The following is a 13,743-nucleotide window of genomic DNA, read 5'->3' as shown; positions in this document are numbered from 1 at the left end:
GAATGGTTCACAGAGGTCATGACTTTCCTGGTGGACTTCCCAAGAACGTTGCCCTGGAGGAGAGATCTACTCAAAACAGCCTCACTTCAAAAGTATCACCAAAAACCTCTCCGCTCTGGCTCTGACTGCGTTCAGACTATCGAAAAGTTGGCCAGAGCGAGAGGCTTTTCGAAAGCAGCTGCGAGAGCAATCGCTAATGCTAGAAGAGCCTCTTCAAGAGCTGTCTACCAATCAAAGTGGGCCTCCTTCAGGGCATGGTGCAAAAAGGAAGAAATTTCCTCTTCCACGACCTCTGTGAACCAGATAGCAGATTTCTTGCTTTACTTAAGAAATGTGCAGAAATTGGCAGTCCCTACAATTAAGGGTTATAGGAGTATGTTGGTCGGCCGTTTTTCGACCACAGAGGACTGGACCTCTCTGACAACAAGGATCTCCACGATCTCTTAAGGTCGTTCGAAACCTCCAAGATTCCACAGGCAAGACCACCCTCATGGAACCTCGACGTGGTTCTTAAACATCTAATGTTAAGTCCCTTTGAGCCTCTCCACGAAGTTCTCTACGGAACTTGACGAAGAAAGCGCTTTTCCTAACTTCTCTGGCGACGGCGAAGAGAGTTAGTGAAATCCAAGCGTTCAGTAGCCTAGTGGGCTTCAAGGGGACAACGCTGTCTGCTCGTTGAGCCCAACTTTCTTGGCTAAAAATGAGAACCCGTCTAATCCTTGGCCCAAGAGCTTTGAGATCAAAGGTTATGTCGGGTCTCGTGGGTCAAGAACCAGAGAGAGCCCTGTGCCCTGTCAGGGCTCTCACGTTTTCTATGTTCATAGAACTAAAAGATAAGAGGGGTCCCTCAGGTAATCTCTGGTGCTCGGTGAAAGACCAGATTTGCCGTGTCGAAGAATGCTGTGGCTTTCTTTTTGAGGGACGTCATTAAAGAGGCTCATTCATCTTGCCAGAAGACTGATTTGAGCCTCTTTAAAGTGAAAGCTCACGAAGTCAGAGCCGTTAGCTACTTCTCTTGCCTTCCAAAGGAATATGTCTATCAAAGATATTCTTGATATCACCTTTTGGAGGAGCAATTCCGTATTCGCCTCACATTACCTCCGGGATGTGAGAACGATTTACGAGGACTGTAGTTTCTTTGGGGCCATACATTTCGGCAGACACAGTTTTGGGGGCTGAAGGTAGCTCTCGTCCCTATCCCTTAGCTTAGTTTAGGTTAGTTTTATTGTTGTGTTTTTTGGTTGATGGTGAGATCTTCTGAAATTCTCCCCAAATTCTTTGGTTTAAAACTATCAGGGGTTTTTTGGTTAACTTTGTCAGGTGGTGTTGTCGGTGGTCGGTTGCTGTGTTACTTCCATATGTTTTGGCTCGATGGTCTTGTCACGTTGAGGTCACGTCCCCGTTGACAGAGCATCCAGAGTGCACCAGCATTACAGGTCTACACCTGGCTGGCAACTCTGATAAAAGCAGAAGCAGGCTTAAGTGAGAGTAATCACAGAGTCTACTTTGCTAACAGGTAAGGAACCAAGAAGTACATCATTTACTTAATTTAAGTTTCCTAAAAAAAAAAAAAAAAAAAAAAAAAAACAAAAAAAAAAAAAAAAAAATCCAAAAAAAAAAAAAAAAAAAAAAAAAAAAAATATTCTGTCTCTTCCCACTATCCGAAGGTGATTCAGCTATATATATATCTGACAGGTAAGTTTCATGAACAAAATGTTATTGTTATAATACAATTAAGTTTGTTCATATTTACCTGGCAGATATATATAATTAGAGTGCCACCCTCCTCCCTCAGGAGACAAGGGTCATGAAATAAAATATGAATAGAAAATGGGAATGGTTCCTGATATCCGCCTCCCAGCGGCGGGAATGGGTACTACCACCGTGACCGCCCACTACGTGTGCCGCGAGTTTGAAATTCTGTCGGACGTCAGAAAATACAGCTATATATATATCTGCCAGGTAAGTATGAACAAACTTAATTGTATTATAACAATAACATTTCTGTATGTTTATAACGACCAGTTCTCTTGCAGATAAGTTGTGACTCACAGTGCAGACTTGGTCAGAAGTCCTTGGAAACTTAATTACATGTCAAAAAGGCAGTGTATTTTCTTGTGTTGTTAAGACCACTATCCATTTTATTTTTCTGTAACGTATTTAAAAGATTATTTGTATGTTTTATGGAGTACTGTCGTTCATTTATGGTTTAAAGTTAACTCTGGAGGTTAGGAACTTTCTAACTGTTTAGGCTTAGCTGTATAGGCATTAGCATTGAAAAAGCATCAGTTTGTTCCCACAAGGTTACAAACCTTCATTTGTTATATGGGAGTACAGGCAGTCCCCAAGTTATGACAGAGATCTGTTTCTACAGTTTGTTGTAGGTTGAAATCCGGCGTAAGTCGGAATAATGAGTAATTGGCAGCGTACTTCATGTTGTTCCTACACAAATACAAACCTTTGGTCTTTACATTAGTAAATTACTTGCAGTGCGAGCTGGGAATGGCTGTCTAACTTTTAGACAAGTTACTGTAGTCAACTACTGATGGTAGTTGTGGGAGCCCTGCTCATGTATCGGTTCATACTCACTATGCTTTTTGTTTAAGTAGTTTACCAAGCTAAGAATTTTTAAGTACCGGTAGCTACAATTTGAAAATCACGGTAGCGATTCTTTTGTTTCGATGTAGGTCAGAACTCTGCCCACTACTGGGGAATAGGTAAACAGCTCGGTAGAGAAGCTCAATTTTATTGCTAGTGGCTTCCGACAAAGGTTGTAAGCTGTAGCTTTCTTTGAATTTGGATTTTGTCATTCGCCGAGAGTTTCCAGTACCTTCGGTGAAGTAGTACTCTGATTCTTTTGTCATATCCATTTGACATTGTTTAACTAGTCAGGCGTAATTAACAGTACCATGACCAGTTAAGGTTTTTTAGTCTGTTATTTTGAGATTTTCTTTAGCGGTGTACGAGCCTTTTAAGTCAAGTGTCCATTTTTGCAGCAAAGGCTGTAATACACGGTTAACCTCAGCAAAGTATGATTCCCATTCTGTTTGTGTTAGATTTAGGGGTCAAGTTTGCACTATTGATTTAACTTGTAATGAGTGTACAGTGGGCTCCCTGTACAGTATTCGTGTTCTCCGGATTCTTGGATTTCTCTCTGGACCTTATCTACCCATTATTTGCAGGGAATTCGCCTATTCCTGTGTTTTTCCAACAATAAATAATCACTTATTAATGTATTTTGATGTTATTGTCATGACTAAATACATTTTAATGATATAAAAATGATTTACTAATTTTCAAATATTTAATTTTGTTTCCGACACTACCGGGAATACAAACCTTTCGGGGTCCTTTTAACAATAGGCAGGTAACTAGCGGCAGCTGGATGGTCGTAAGCTTTCGAACAAGGGAGGTCGGTAGCAAACTGCTTGTCCGACAGTGCGCGCGCCGCGTGACTGGGAGGCGAAGAACCACTTCTGCTTTCAGCCTGCTGGTGTGTAGACGTGCTCTTCATCGCTCTCTGCCCGCTTTATCGTCGTGTGCTTTCAGGATATTTGTGTTTTCTCTTACTATTTGTGTGTGTATAAAAGTGAACTGTAAGTACTCTTTTTCATTTTTTCATATACACTGATTATTAATTTCAAGTGAATAACGGACCAAGGATCGAAGGAATCTCCGTGCCTTTCCATTACCCGGCGACTGTGCCCTGGGGTGGAGGGGCGTAAATGTGGGAAATTTAGAAGTTTTCCCGAGATCGATCCCCATGTCCTTTGTGCTCGGTTTTCGAGGGCGAGAGTGCTCTTGCACCGAGCCCTGTATATTTTTTGGGTGTAAGTGTGAAAGTGAAAATTGTAAGTGCAGTGCTCTTTTTCATTTTTCATTTATTTTCTTACCCTTTGCGCTCGGTGCCGAGGGCACGAATGCTCTCTGCCCGAGCCTTTTATTTTTGTGTGAAAGTGAAAGTGAAATTGTAAATCCAGTATTCTTTTTCATTTTCATGTATTATTATCCTTATGGAATCAACGGTTTCCGCTCATACCCGGGAATTGATCCTTATGCCCTTGCGCTCGGTGCCGAGGGCGTGAATGCTCTCGGCCCGAGCCTTTATTTTCGTGTGAAAGTGCAAAGTAAAATTGGTAAGGCAGTATTCTTTTTCATTTCATGTAATTATTATTATTGTGGATCAAGGTTTCCGCTCATACCCGGAAATTGATCCTTATGCCCTTGCGCTCGGTGCCGAGGGTGTGAAGGCTCTCGGTCCGAGCCGTGTATTGGTCAGTTGGAAAGCTCTCCCGCGACTCCCTTGGTAACCGATTCTTCGTCTTCTTTCCTGCCCCCCCGCGTCAGCTCCCACATATGACACCTTCTCCTTCGGGGGGGGGGGGGGGGGGGGGGGGGTGGGGGGGGGGGGGGGGGGGGGGGGTTTCGAGGCCCTTCTTCTTCGCCCGACCCGTCGAGCGTAGAGGAGGGCGCTCGATACCTGACGTCCATTTGTATTCGGGGTCTTCCGTTTGTTCGGGGTGGGGTTCCCCCCCCCCCCCCCCCCCCCCCCCCCCCCCCCACCCCCCCCCCCCCCCCCCCCCCCCCCCCCCCCGCACGAGGGGAACCCCTCCCACTTACCTGACTTTTGCTTCCACGGTGCTTCTGCCGTGAGGGATGACCTTGGTCAGGTGTGGGCGTCTTTTGGGACTGCAGGGCGTGCCGAGTGTCCAGGGGCTGCTTCACCTTTTGGCGGGGTCTGGTGCGGTCCCTTGTCGACTCCAGGGTACGCCGCCCCTCCTCACCTGGTTTACTCACTCCACGTGGTGTCTGTCTCACCTACAGCCGCTGTGCAGGGGCCGATCGCCGTACCAAGGGGGGGGCGTGCCGCCGCCGCCGCCCGGGTTTGCTGTGCTGCTGCGACCAGACTTCCGCTGCCCCACCGAGCTCGCCCCTGGACTTGCCGCCGGTACCCAGGATGTCGCTGGCTGCTGCTCCGCCTCCTGTTGTTAACCGTGCCGCCTGCCGTACCTGCCGACGCTGTGCTGGCTGTTCCTGCTGCTCCTGCTGCTCCTGCTGTTTCCGATGTGTCCATGCCTGCTGACGTCATCCCTGTTCGCGGTGTTGCTGCCCCAGACGTTGGTCTGTCCAGACAGGTGCGTCCGGGCCCTGTTGCTTCGGCAAACAGCAGCCCAGCTTCGCCCTGGATGGCCGACCTTACGTCTGTCCTGAGAAGCTGACGAAGAGAAGAGGAAGGTGTCGTCGTCGTCTTCATCGTCTTCTTCGTCGTCTGCAGCCGCCTCTTCCTTCGACTTCAAGACTACCCAGCTGCGGAAGAAGAAGGCTGCCTCCTCCCCTCCTAAGAAGGCTTCTTCGGGAACTTCTCAGGGCCCGTCCCACTCTGGTGGGAGGGGGGGTCCTTCCGCTGGTCCTCCTGCTCCTTCGGGAGCGGGGCCCGTCTCTCCTTCTGCAAGGAAGAAGACTACGGGGACCAGAGGGGTACCGGCTAACACCGGTACTTCCTCACCTGGTGCTAGGGGCTCTGACCGCTACACCAGGTTCCGTCTCGGCCGCTCGTGTCGCGAGAGGTACCAAGTGTACGGTCACTTGCCGGTGGGCGTACAGCCAAGAAACCAGACGCCAGAGCTCGCTCGGCGCCAGGTTCACAGCACGGAGTGGAAGGCTGGTTAGAGCCGCTCAGGCGACTCTCGCCAGGCCAGCTCTCGCTCTTGTAGCGACCAGCCGGTCACCCGGGTTGACATGACAGTCCCAGACCAACCACGGGCTGAGGCTGGGAAGGGGTCCCCCCGATCGCTGGCGCCAGTGGTTCGACGCGCCGTGAGGACAAGCACCAGTCTCACCGCGACAGTGGTCTCTGCAGGTCGCCTGACCGCCGCTCCCACAGGGACCGGACGGGTAGGGCAACCAGCAGCAGTTCCTCTGACGCACGAGATCGGGGCCGCTGTTCTCGGTCTAGCAGTTCTCCCCAGGGGAACGGCGCGACCAGGCCTGCAGCTCGATCCCCACCGCAGGTTGGTGATTGCCTGCAGCCCTCCAAGCCTGCTGGTTCTGCCAGTGAGCGAGGGGGGAGCGTCAGGTCTTCCTCTCCTGTGCCTTCAACTTCCTCGGGTTACACCGGGAAGGGCAAGGCACCAAGAAGTGATCGTGAGGGGCGTGCCCCGCACGAGCCCGTCACGATGCCGTACGTACCAGGCACGGTCTTAGGATCGACCAGGTCGTACGTGCAAGTGACAGGAGGAGACCCAGAGGGGTCTGTCGCTATTCCCCCTCCTGAAGGGGGAGGATCTCGGGAGTTGCTCTTGTTTGAGGGGCTTGACGGTCCTACTCCGCAAGATGCAGTCCACTCCAGGTATCCAGAGGAACTTTGCCGAGGTTATTGTGCTGATTCGTCAGCACAACGACCTCGGGGAAGGATCGCTCCGCTCCCACCATCCGAGCCACATCCCGGCTTGAGTCGTTTTGGGGGGGTCCATGAAGGCCCAACCCAAAAACCGACGGTGGGTCTGCCGCGATCGCAGCTTGCCGACTCTGTTGGACCAGGTAAAGTCTCTCGTCTTCGGACAGGACGGCTCGCTGAGGTCTGTCAGACCGAAAAAGCTACTTCCTCCTCCTCTACTGCGACAGCGGCGATTTTACGTGCGTCGGAGGACAGTATCGGCTCTCTCCTGTCAGGTATCGATCAGCCCACCCAGAGAGAGAGGGAATGGGGGAGGAATTGGATACTCGCTCGCCTTCCCAGCGGAACTAGCAGTTGGAGAAGAGAGTCGAGCAGCCATCACCTTGCGGCGATGGCCTTCCAAGAGGTCTGGGAAAACGTATCGTCAGGAGAAACGTTTTCCCCGAGGAGGGTTACGAACTCGCACTGTATGGTAAGGGTCTGCCGCCACTGTGAACGTCGTCTGGGTGGGGCTGATCGATACCTGACAGGAGAGAGCCGATACTGTCCTCCGACGCACGTAAAATCGCCGCTGTCGCAGTAGAGGAGGAGGAAGTAGCCTTTTCGGTCAGACAGACCTCAGCAAGCCGTCCTGTCCGAAGACGAGAGACTTTACCTGGTCCAACAGAGTCGGCAAGCTGCGATCGCGGCAGACCCACCGTCGGTTTGGGTTCCTTCTTGGACCCCAAAACGACTCGAGCCGGGATGTGGCTCGGATGGTGGAGCGGCGATCCTTCCCCGAGGTCGTTGTGCTGACGAATCAGCGCAATAACCTCGGCAAAGTTCCTCTGGATCCCTGGAGTGACTGCATCTTGCGGAGTAGGACCGTCAAGCCCCTCAAACAAGAGCAACTCCCGAGATCCTCCCCCTTCAGGAGGGGGAATAGCGACAGACCCCTCTGGGTCTCCTCCTGTCACTTGCACGTACGACCTGGTCGATCCTAAGACCGTGCCTGGTACGTACGGCGTCGTGACGGGCTCGTGCGGGGCACGCCCCTCACGATCACTCCTCGGTGCCTTGCCCTTCCCGGTGTAACCCGAGGAAGTTGAAGGCACAGGAGAGGAAGACCTGACGCTCCCCCCTCACTCAATGGCAGAACCAGCGGGCTTGGGAAGGCTGCAGGCAATCACCAACCTGCGGAGGGATCGAGCTGCAGGCCTGGTCGCGCCGTTCCCCTGGGGAGAACTGCTAGACCGAGAACAGCGGCCCCGATCTCGTGCGTCAGAGGAACTGCAGAGAGTTCTCTGTAGGATCCCACGTTGGGGACTGCGTTACCGGGGGAACCTTCGGGTCCGACCTGACGTAAGCCCCCGTCATTGAGGAAGGATCCTGCCCTATCCTCGATTTCTACGGGAATTGGGAGGACCACCAACCGATGATCGTTTGACGAATTCTGGGGGGGGGGGGGGGGGGGGGGGGGGTGGGGGGGGGGGGGGGGGGGTTTCGCTGAGTGCTTGGAATTCTGCGGAATTTCTAGCACTCTCAGAGTGTTCGAGTTTTTTACGATCTCCAAACACTTAGATGAAACCACGGTCCAGAGTGGGCTAGACGAGAATCCCCAATCATTGTTACCATGATAATCGGGAACCTCGCCGAATGCTTGATTTCCTAGAATTTCTAGCATTTGGAAGAAGCACTGCTGCTGAAGGAAGAATATCTCACAGTAGGCGACCAACCCTAGAATAGAGAAGAACGGACGGGAACATCCCGTTTGGCTTGAACTATCGTCTTCGCTATTCTGTTCACCATTGAAGCTTTCCTTCAGGGAAGATTTCTCCTTCACTCTCTTGACTAGAGAACGAAGGCGGTCGATCTCCAATCCTTATTCTCATTCCTCGAAGGGAACAGAATTTAGGATGGAGGTCGTTGTACAGAAACCTACAAATATACTACGTATATTACCCTCGCGACATGATTCTGCTAAGCAGTTGAATTGTCCGGGGTGTAGGCGCATACCGTAGTTAACTGTACGGATTGTGACCGAGACGACTAGTATCCTAATTGAACTGCAAACTCGGGACTGCCTGCAACCTCCCAGGAGTTACCAGTTTCGATTTAGATACTTGCGGTATTGTCACGACAACAATAACTCAGCTTTTGTATTTACCAAAATCCGTTTCGTTTAAATATAATTGCTCAAGCGTATTTTTTATGCTCGATGTTTCTAGCCGAACGCATTCCTTCGTGGAATGGATTACCTGGCAACTCAGGATGACGAGTCAGCAAGAGCTAACTGTGTATTGGACTGCTCGATAGCAGCTCAGTACCAGCTGGCTCTCCGAGATGCACGGTCGTTTATGTCTCTCTCCCCTGCAATGATTGACTACGGAACCGTATCTCTGGCCAATAATCAAGGACTTAGGTCTCTGATTAACGGGGATTCTCACATACATGAATGACCATCTACTGCTGTGACGCTCGGTTTCATCGCCTTCGACATTGCGAGAATTTTCAACAGAGATATCTCTTGGACTCTTTCATCTTTCTGTTTACCGCACAGTAACAGAAGTCTGTACTAGTCTCCCGCTGCATCACACTGCGATAATGCGGAATGATTTCTTCAGACATCTGAGTTTGTCTTTAAAATATCTTGTATTTGTAGGTGTGCAATTGTTCATTGTTCACCCCGAATTAACAGATGTATTGGAAGACATCGCCTACTCCCCGACCTGCCAGCTCTACTTCCAAATGTTCAGCCCATGAGAAGCAGTTCTTCAGGCAGTACTTCCCTGTGTTTACATTACTGAAAAACGCCCCTCTTTCATTGCAACTACGATTCCTCACTGGACAGCAATGAAATAGCGGTTAGGGTTTTCAGTCATTTGTAAGCACAGGTTCAGATCTCTCGATTCGGCTGTGAAGACGTAGGTTGCATTCACTGTCCACCTTCGTCTTCAACGGAACATAGTGTTGTTTCTCCTTAGTGGAGATTCAACTACTATGAGAATATCTTGCCATCAGGGACCTCAGTCTTTAGAAGGCAATTGACTTTCGCCTGTTGGGCACATGCCTTAAGAAGAATCATCACCTCGCCGTCCGGCATCGGTGACAAACAAATTTACGATTTGTTTGCTCTCTTCGGCATAACCCTTTAAGGGCGAAGGTCACGGTGGGGGGGGGGGGGGGGGGGGACTTTCTCGGATGCTTGGACAACTTGCCTCACTACCGAACGCAGTCAGTCGGCAGCTGTCAGAGCGCCCAAGTCAGTTACGAACTATGCTGTGGACTTAGTTAGGTTGTTCCAGATCAATCATTACTTCGTCCTAATACCATCGACACCCACCATGGAGTGTCGGTGTCCTATCCACTACCAAGAAGAAGAACTTCGCTGCATTGGGATAGGAGAATGCGAGACACTTCGCTGCAGACAGATAGACCAGTATGGGTACTGGACATCACTGAAGTCAAGAAGAGGGATAGGTCATGCGACTATTCCCTTCTTTTCCTCTGAGGGAACTGCATAACTTTTTCTGCGAAGTCAAGCATCCAGGGGATGGGGATCCGTGACGCTCTATTTCGTACCGAACTTCGTAGCGAAGACTCAGAACCCTTCGGTCCCTGACGATCGGTTCGAGTCGTTCACAATCCCCTCCCTAATGGACTTCACTGCCTTCGATGCGAAGGGGATGCTGCTTTGTCCTGTGAGGGCGCGACAGCGCTATCTGAAGAAAACTCGACACCCCAGGCTGAGTGTTGACGCCTCTTCATTAGCACCAGGATGACCTAGAAAGAAGTACAGGAACACTCTTTCCTTCTGACTACGTGAGGTGATCAGGAGGGCGTACGAAGCTGATGGTAGCGACGACATCCGTACCCTTCGTCCGAGAGCCCACGAAGTCAGAGACGCAGGTACTGAAGGCATGGGTCTGGTAAACAACCAGACACATGCACCTCCTTCTACCTTCGGATTTTGCCCCGGGTACTACTTTTTTTTCCTTGGACCCGTGGCGGCTGCTCAACATGTTTGTAGCTAACCCAGACCCTCGCAGGCTGAACAGCATCGAGTCCTGGTGTGACTGTAAGAATGGATGAGTGAATGAGAGTGTGACTGGCTCCTCTTCCCATCTTTTTCTCCCCCTTTACCTGTGGGTAGAGGGATACGGTCGTCACCCTGCTGGATAAGGACGAGATGCAGGTGAGCTACTCGACAGAGCCCCATCCTATCCCTTTCACTAGGGATAGGAGCGAATATCCACCACTTCCCCCAACAAGGGGGGTGAAGTGGAAGCCAACAAGAGACAAACCCATAACTTTATGTTGCCTCTTGCAAACAGGAACAAGTTCTTGCTTGCTGGTACGAAGAGATACGCTTGCCTCTCTCTTAGTACTCGGTCCAGAGGTCTGACCATTGATCCTGTGGTGCACCCCGCCCCTCAATCGACAGAGGCTTGGATCCCTCCCTCGCTCTTACGACCAGGGAGGCATTCCAAGGTTGGGCGAACACCAGTTTGTTGACAAAAGACTCAGATTCCTCCCACCAAGAAGTGTGTCTTCCTAGTGTAAAAGGACCGAAAGGTTTGTATCCCGTGTCGGAACAATGACAATTTGTCCAAATTGCATTTTTCCTATATTCAAACCTGAGGTCCTTTTACACCTAGTCCCACCTCATGCCACCCCTCACTGCATTTTTTGCCTGGGCCTAAAGCAAAAGTGATTCTTCGCCTCCCAGTCACGCGGCGCGCGCACTATCGGACAAGCAGTTAACTACCGAACTCCCTTGTTCGAAAGCTTACGACCATCCAGCTGCCGCTAGTTACCTTCCTATTGTAAAAGGACCTCAGGTTTGTATAGTTAGGAAAAATGCAATTTTGGACAAATTGTCATATTGATCAATACTGTATTAGTAAGTTTAATAAGATTAAATGATATCACATAATAACAATAATAATTCTCTCTCTCTCGTACAGAGATGTATGTTTTTTGTATGACAAATAAATGATTTACTAATTTTCAAATATTAATATCAATGCAAAGAGCAATAATTCATTAAAGAAAATACTCTGGTTTTGTCGGAGGAAGAAGGAAGCAGACTTTATTCCCATGTCAGCATATTTGAGTCTTCTGCGGTATCTCTTGGATATGTACCCTGACTACCATAGCACGGCAGCTCCCAGGTCTCCTGGTTTGACTTTTATGATGAGAAGAAGGCATGTGAACCCTTTTGCTTCCCAAGTTAGTTTTGTCAAAGGCTTCCAAGAAGTCTCTTCGTATAGAGAGAGTCAGGCAAGGCTTCTTTTGCTTTTCCACCATACAAGTTCATCAACAAGAGGTACCGTTTCTATGTGACAGGAGAAGCTCCTTCCATGGGAGTTTCTGTCTCCTCCCGGGGGACTTCTCTGGTCTTGTCGACGTTAATCGCAGAACGGCGTTTTCGGCAGCAAAGGTGTTCTTTTATTCCCCCGAATTAGACCATTTGGTCAAGAACCTCTTTAAGGTCATGGAAATTATGAATTTTCTACACTGGATGGTCAGAGCTCTAAGTTTGAAGATTGAGGATTGCCCCTCTATTTTGGAAGATGTGATGTCGGATTGGGTAGGGGTTCTTTCGTGTGCCGAGAAATCTGTCGGGGATGTTTCTGGTGAGATCACCTCTCTCTTCGCCTTTGGGACTCTCAAGAAGAGACAACTTTGGTGCTCCTTTGTCACGAAGGAGTTACTTTTTCCCAGAACTCGGCTGTTTAGAGAAAAAGTCGACAAATGATCTGTTGGCCCAGTCGACTAAGCGAGTAAAAGCCACCTTTGTAACTCTGACAAATCTTCCTCTCCTTTGCAACAGCCTTTTTGTGGAGATAGAACCAGGCCCTTCGTCAGACTTCACTCGAACCTGCACCCCCCCATCCATATCCACGACGAACCTGCTTCTAAGCCTTCCTCCATGTAATATAACTATCCTTCATGCTCTGGTAGGTGCCAGGTTGCACCTGTTTTGGGTGGAGTGGAATCGCAGAGGGGCGGACTCTTGGATGGTCCAAGTTCTTTACCTTGGTTATGTCATTCCTTTCAAAGCTCCACCTCTTCTCTCCAAAGGCACGCAAAGTCCATGCAGTAGTGACGTCTCAGGAGTTCCGACATAATTTGATGTCTTCTATTTTGGAGAGTACCTTTTGGAGGTCAAAGTCGGTGTTTGCGTCTCATTACCTGAAAGAGATTGAGACGGTGTTTGAAAACTATATTTCTCTTGGTCCTATTTCCGTAGCTGGCATGGTGTTAGGAGAAACTCCATAGGGGTTGGTACCTCCCTGGGCCATATTTTTAAACTACCACCAGCGACAAAGAAGCTCTTCGTCACTGAAATGGTATTATTGTGCCGCAAAGCGTCTCTTCGTGCCGAAGACAAAGGTGATTGGAGGGTGAAAATTATTGGAAACGAAGAGGCGGTCTTGACCATCTCTTCGATAACCTCTTCGTATATTTTTTGTAAAATTAAAAGAGAACAGCATAACTAATGTAAGTATTGGAACGTATAACACATACCAAATATTATACCAAATATTTTAGCAGTCCATATTTTTCAGTACTTCAATGCATATATGGTCTTATTTACATTCTTGTAAAAGACTGTCTTTGTACTTAAAAGACCTCACGTTCCCATGTTCCTGGCTGTTGGCAGTTTATGAACTTCAGAAAGCTGTAACAGAATTGTCTTTCATCTCCTCTTGGCTCTTGGATTATATTTTAATCAGCACAAAGTATTTTAGTTCGGCAAAACAACCACTGCAAAATAAATGAAGATGAAAAGAACGACAGATTCACAAACTTTTCAAAACTATTTCCAACCAATCAGCTTCAAGGAATGGTTGTGACGTATTCAGTAAGTGGGCTTAGCTGTAAAGCCAGCTGGACTCTGCTGTAGTAATTGTATTAATGCATAAAACAACTGTGTAAGTGATAAAGTTGATATATATAGGTATAAAGTGAGATAAAGTAGAACAGCTGTCTGCTGATGCAAAATGTTTGCGTATCATTCCAGCATACCAACCCTACCGCAGAGTTGCTCTTCGTGGAAGCCCTTCGCCGATGTTTTTAAAATATCACTTCATGATTTCACGAGCAGGGTCTTCATTGATCAAGAAAGGTGATAGTTTCAAAATACGGCCCTAAGAGAGGTCTGATTACCCTAAATAAGAGTATTTTACCCTAAAGTGGAAGCACTGGTCTGTTAGTTTACCTCTTCCAGCATACCAACTGTCCCGAATGTTACCTGGATTACTCGCCAGTCAGTTGTTTTTTATATGGTGGGTATAGGTTTTTAATATGGTGTAGGTGACTTGCTGTTCACTTGTATGTGGTATCTGGTCTTTGCCTAG

The 13,743-nt window shown here is 48.8% G+C and overlaps 2 protein-coding genes across 3 annotated transcripts in view; one reads left to right on the top strand and one right to left on the bottom strand.

The window, feature by feature from the left end:
* LOC135221016 (uncharacterized) overlaps positions 1 to 13,743 on the bottom strand; it is a 405,496-nt gene that overhangs the window by 85,492 nt on the left and 306,261 nt on the right. The window lies entirely within an intron of this gene.
* Positions 2,037 to 13,743, top strand: part of LOC135221015 (gastrula zinc finger protein XlCGF57.1-like) — a gene marked incomplete at its 5' end in the record, with an annotated part of 30,839 nt that continues 19,132 nt past the window's right edge. Inside the window, 1 exon segment of the mRNA XM_064258736.1 lies at positions 2,037 to 2,151.

Source organism: Macrobrachium nipponense, chromosome 2, assembly GCF_015104395.2.
Source record: "Macrobrachium nipponense isolate FS-2020 chromosome 2, ASM1510439v2, whole genome shotgun sequence".
Classification (NCBI taxonomy): Eukaryota; Metazoa; Arthropoda; class Malacostraca; order Decapoda; family Palaemonidae; genus Macrobrachium; species Macrobrachium nipponense.
Note: the sequence above shows the minus strand (reverse complement) of the source record. Positions and strands in the feature narration are given on the sequence as shown.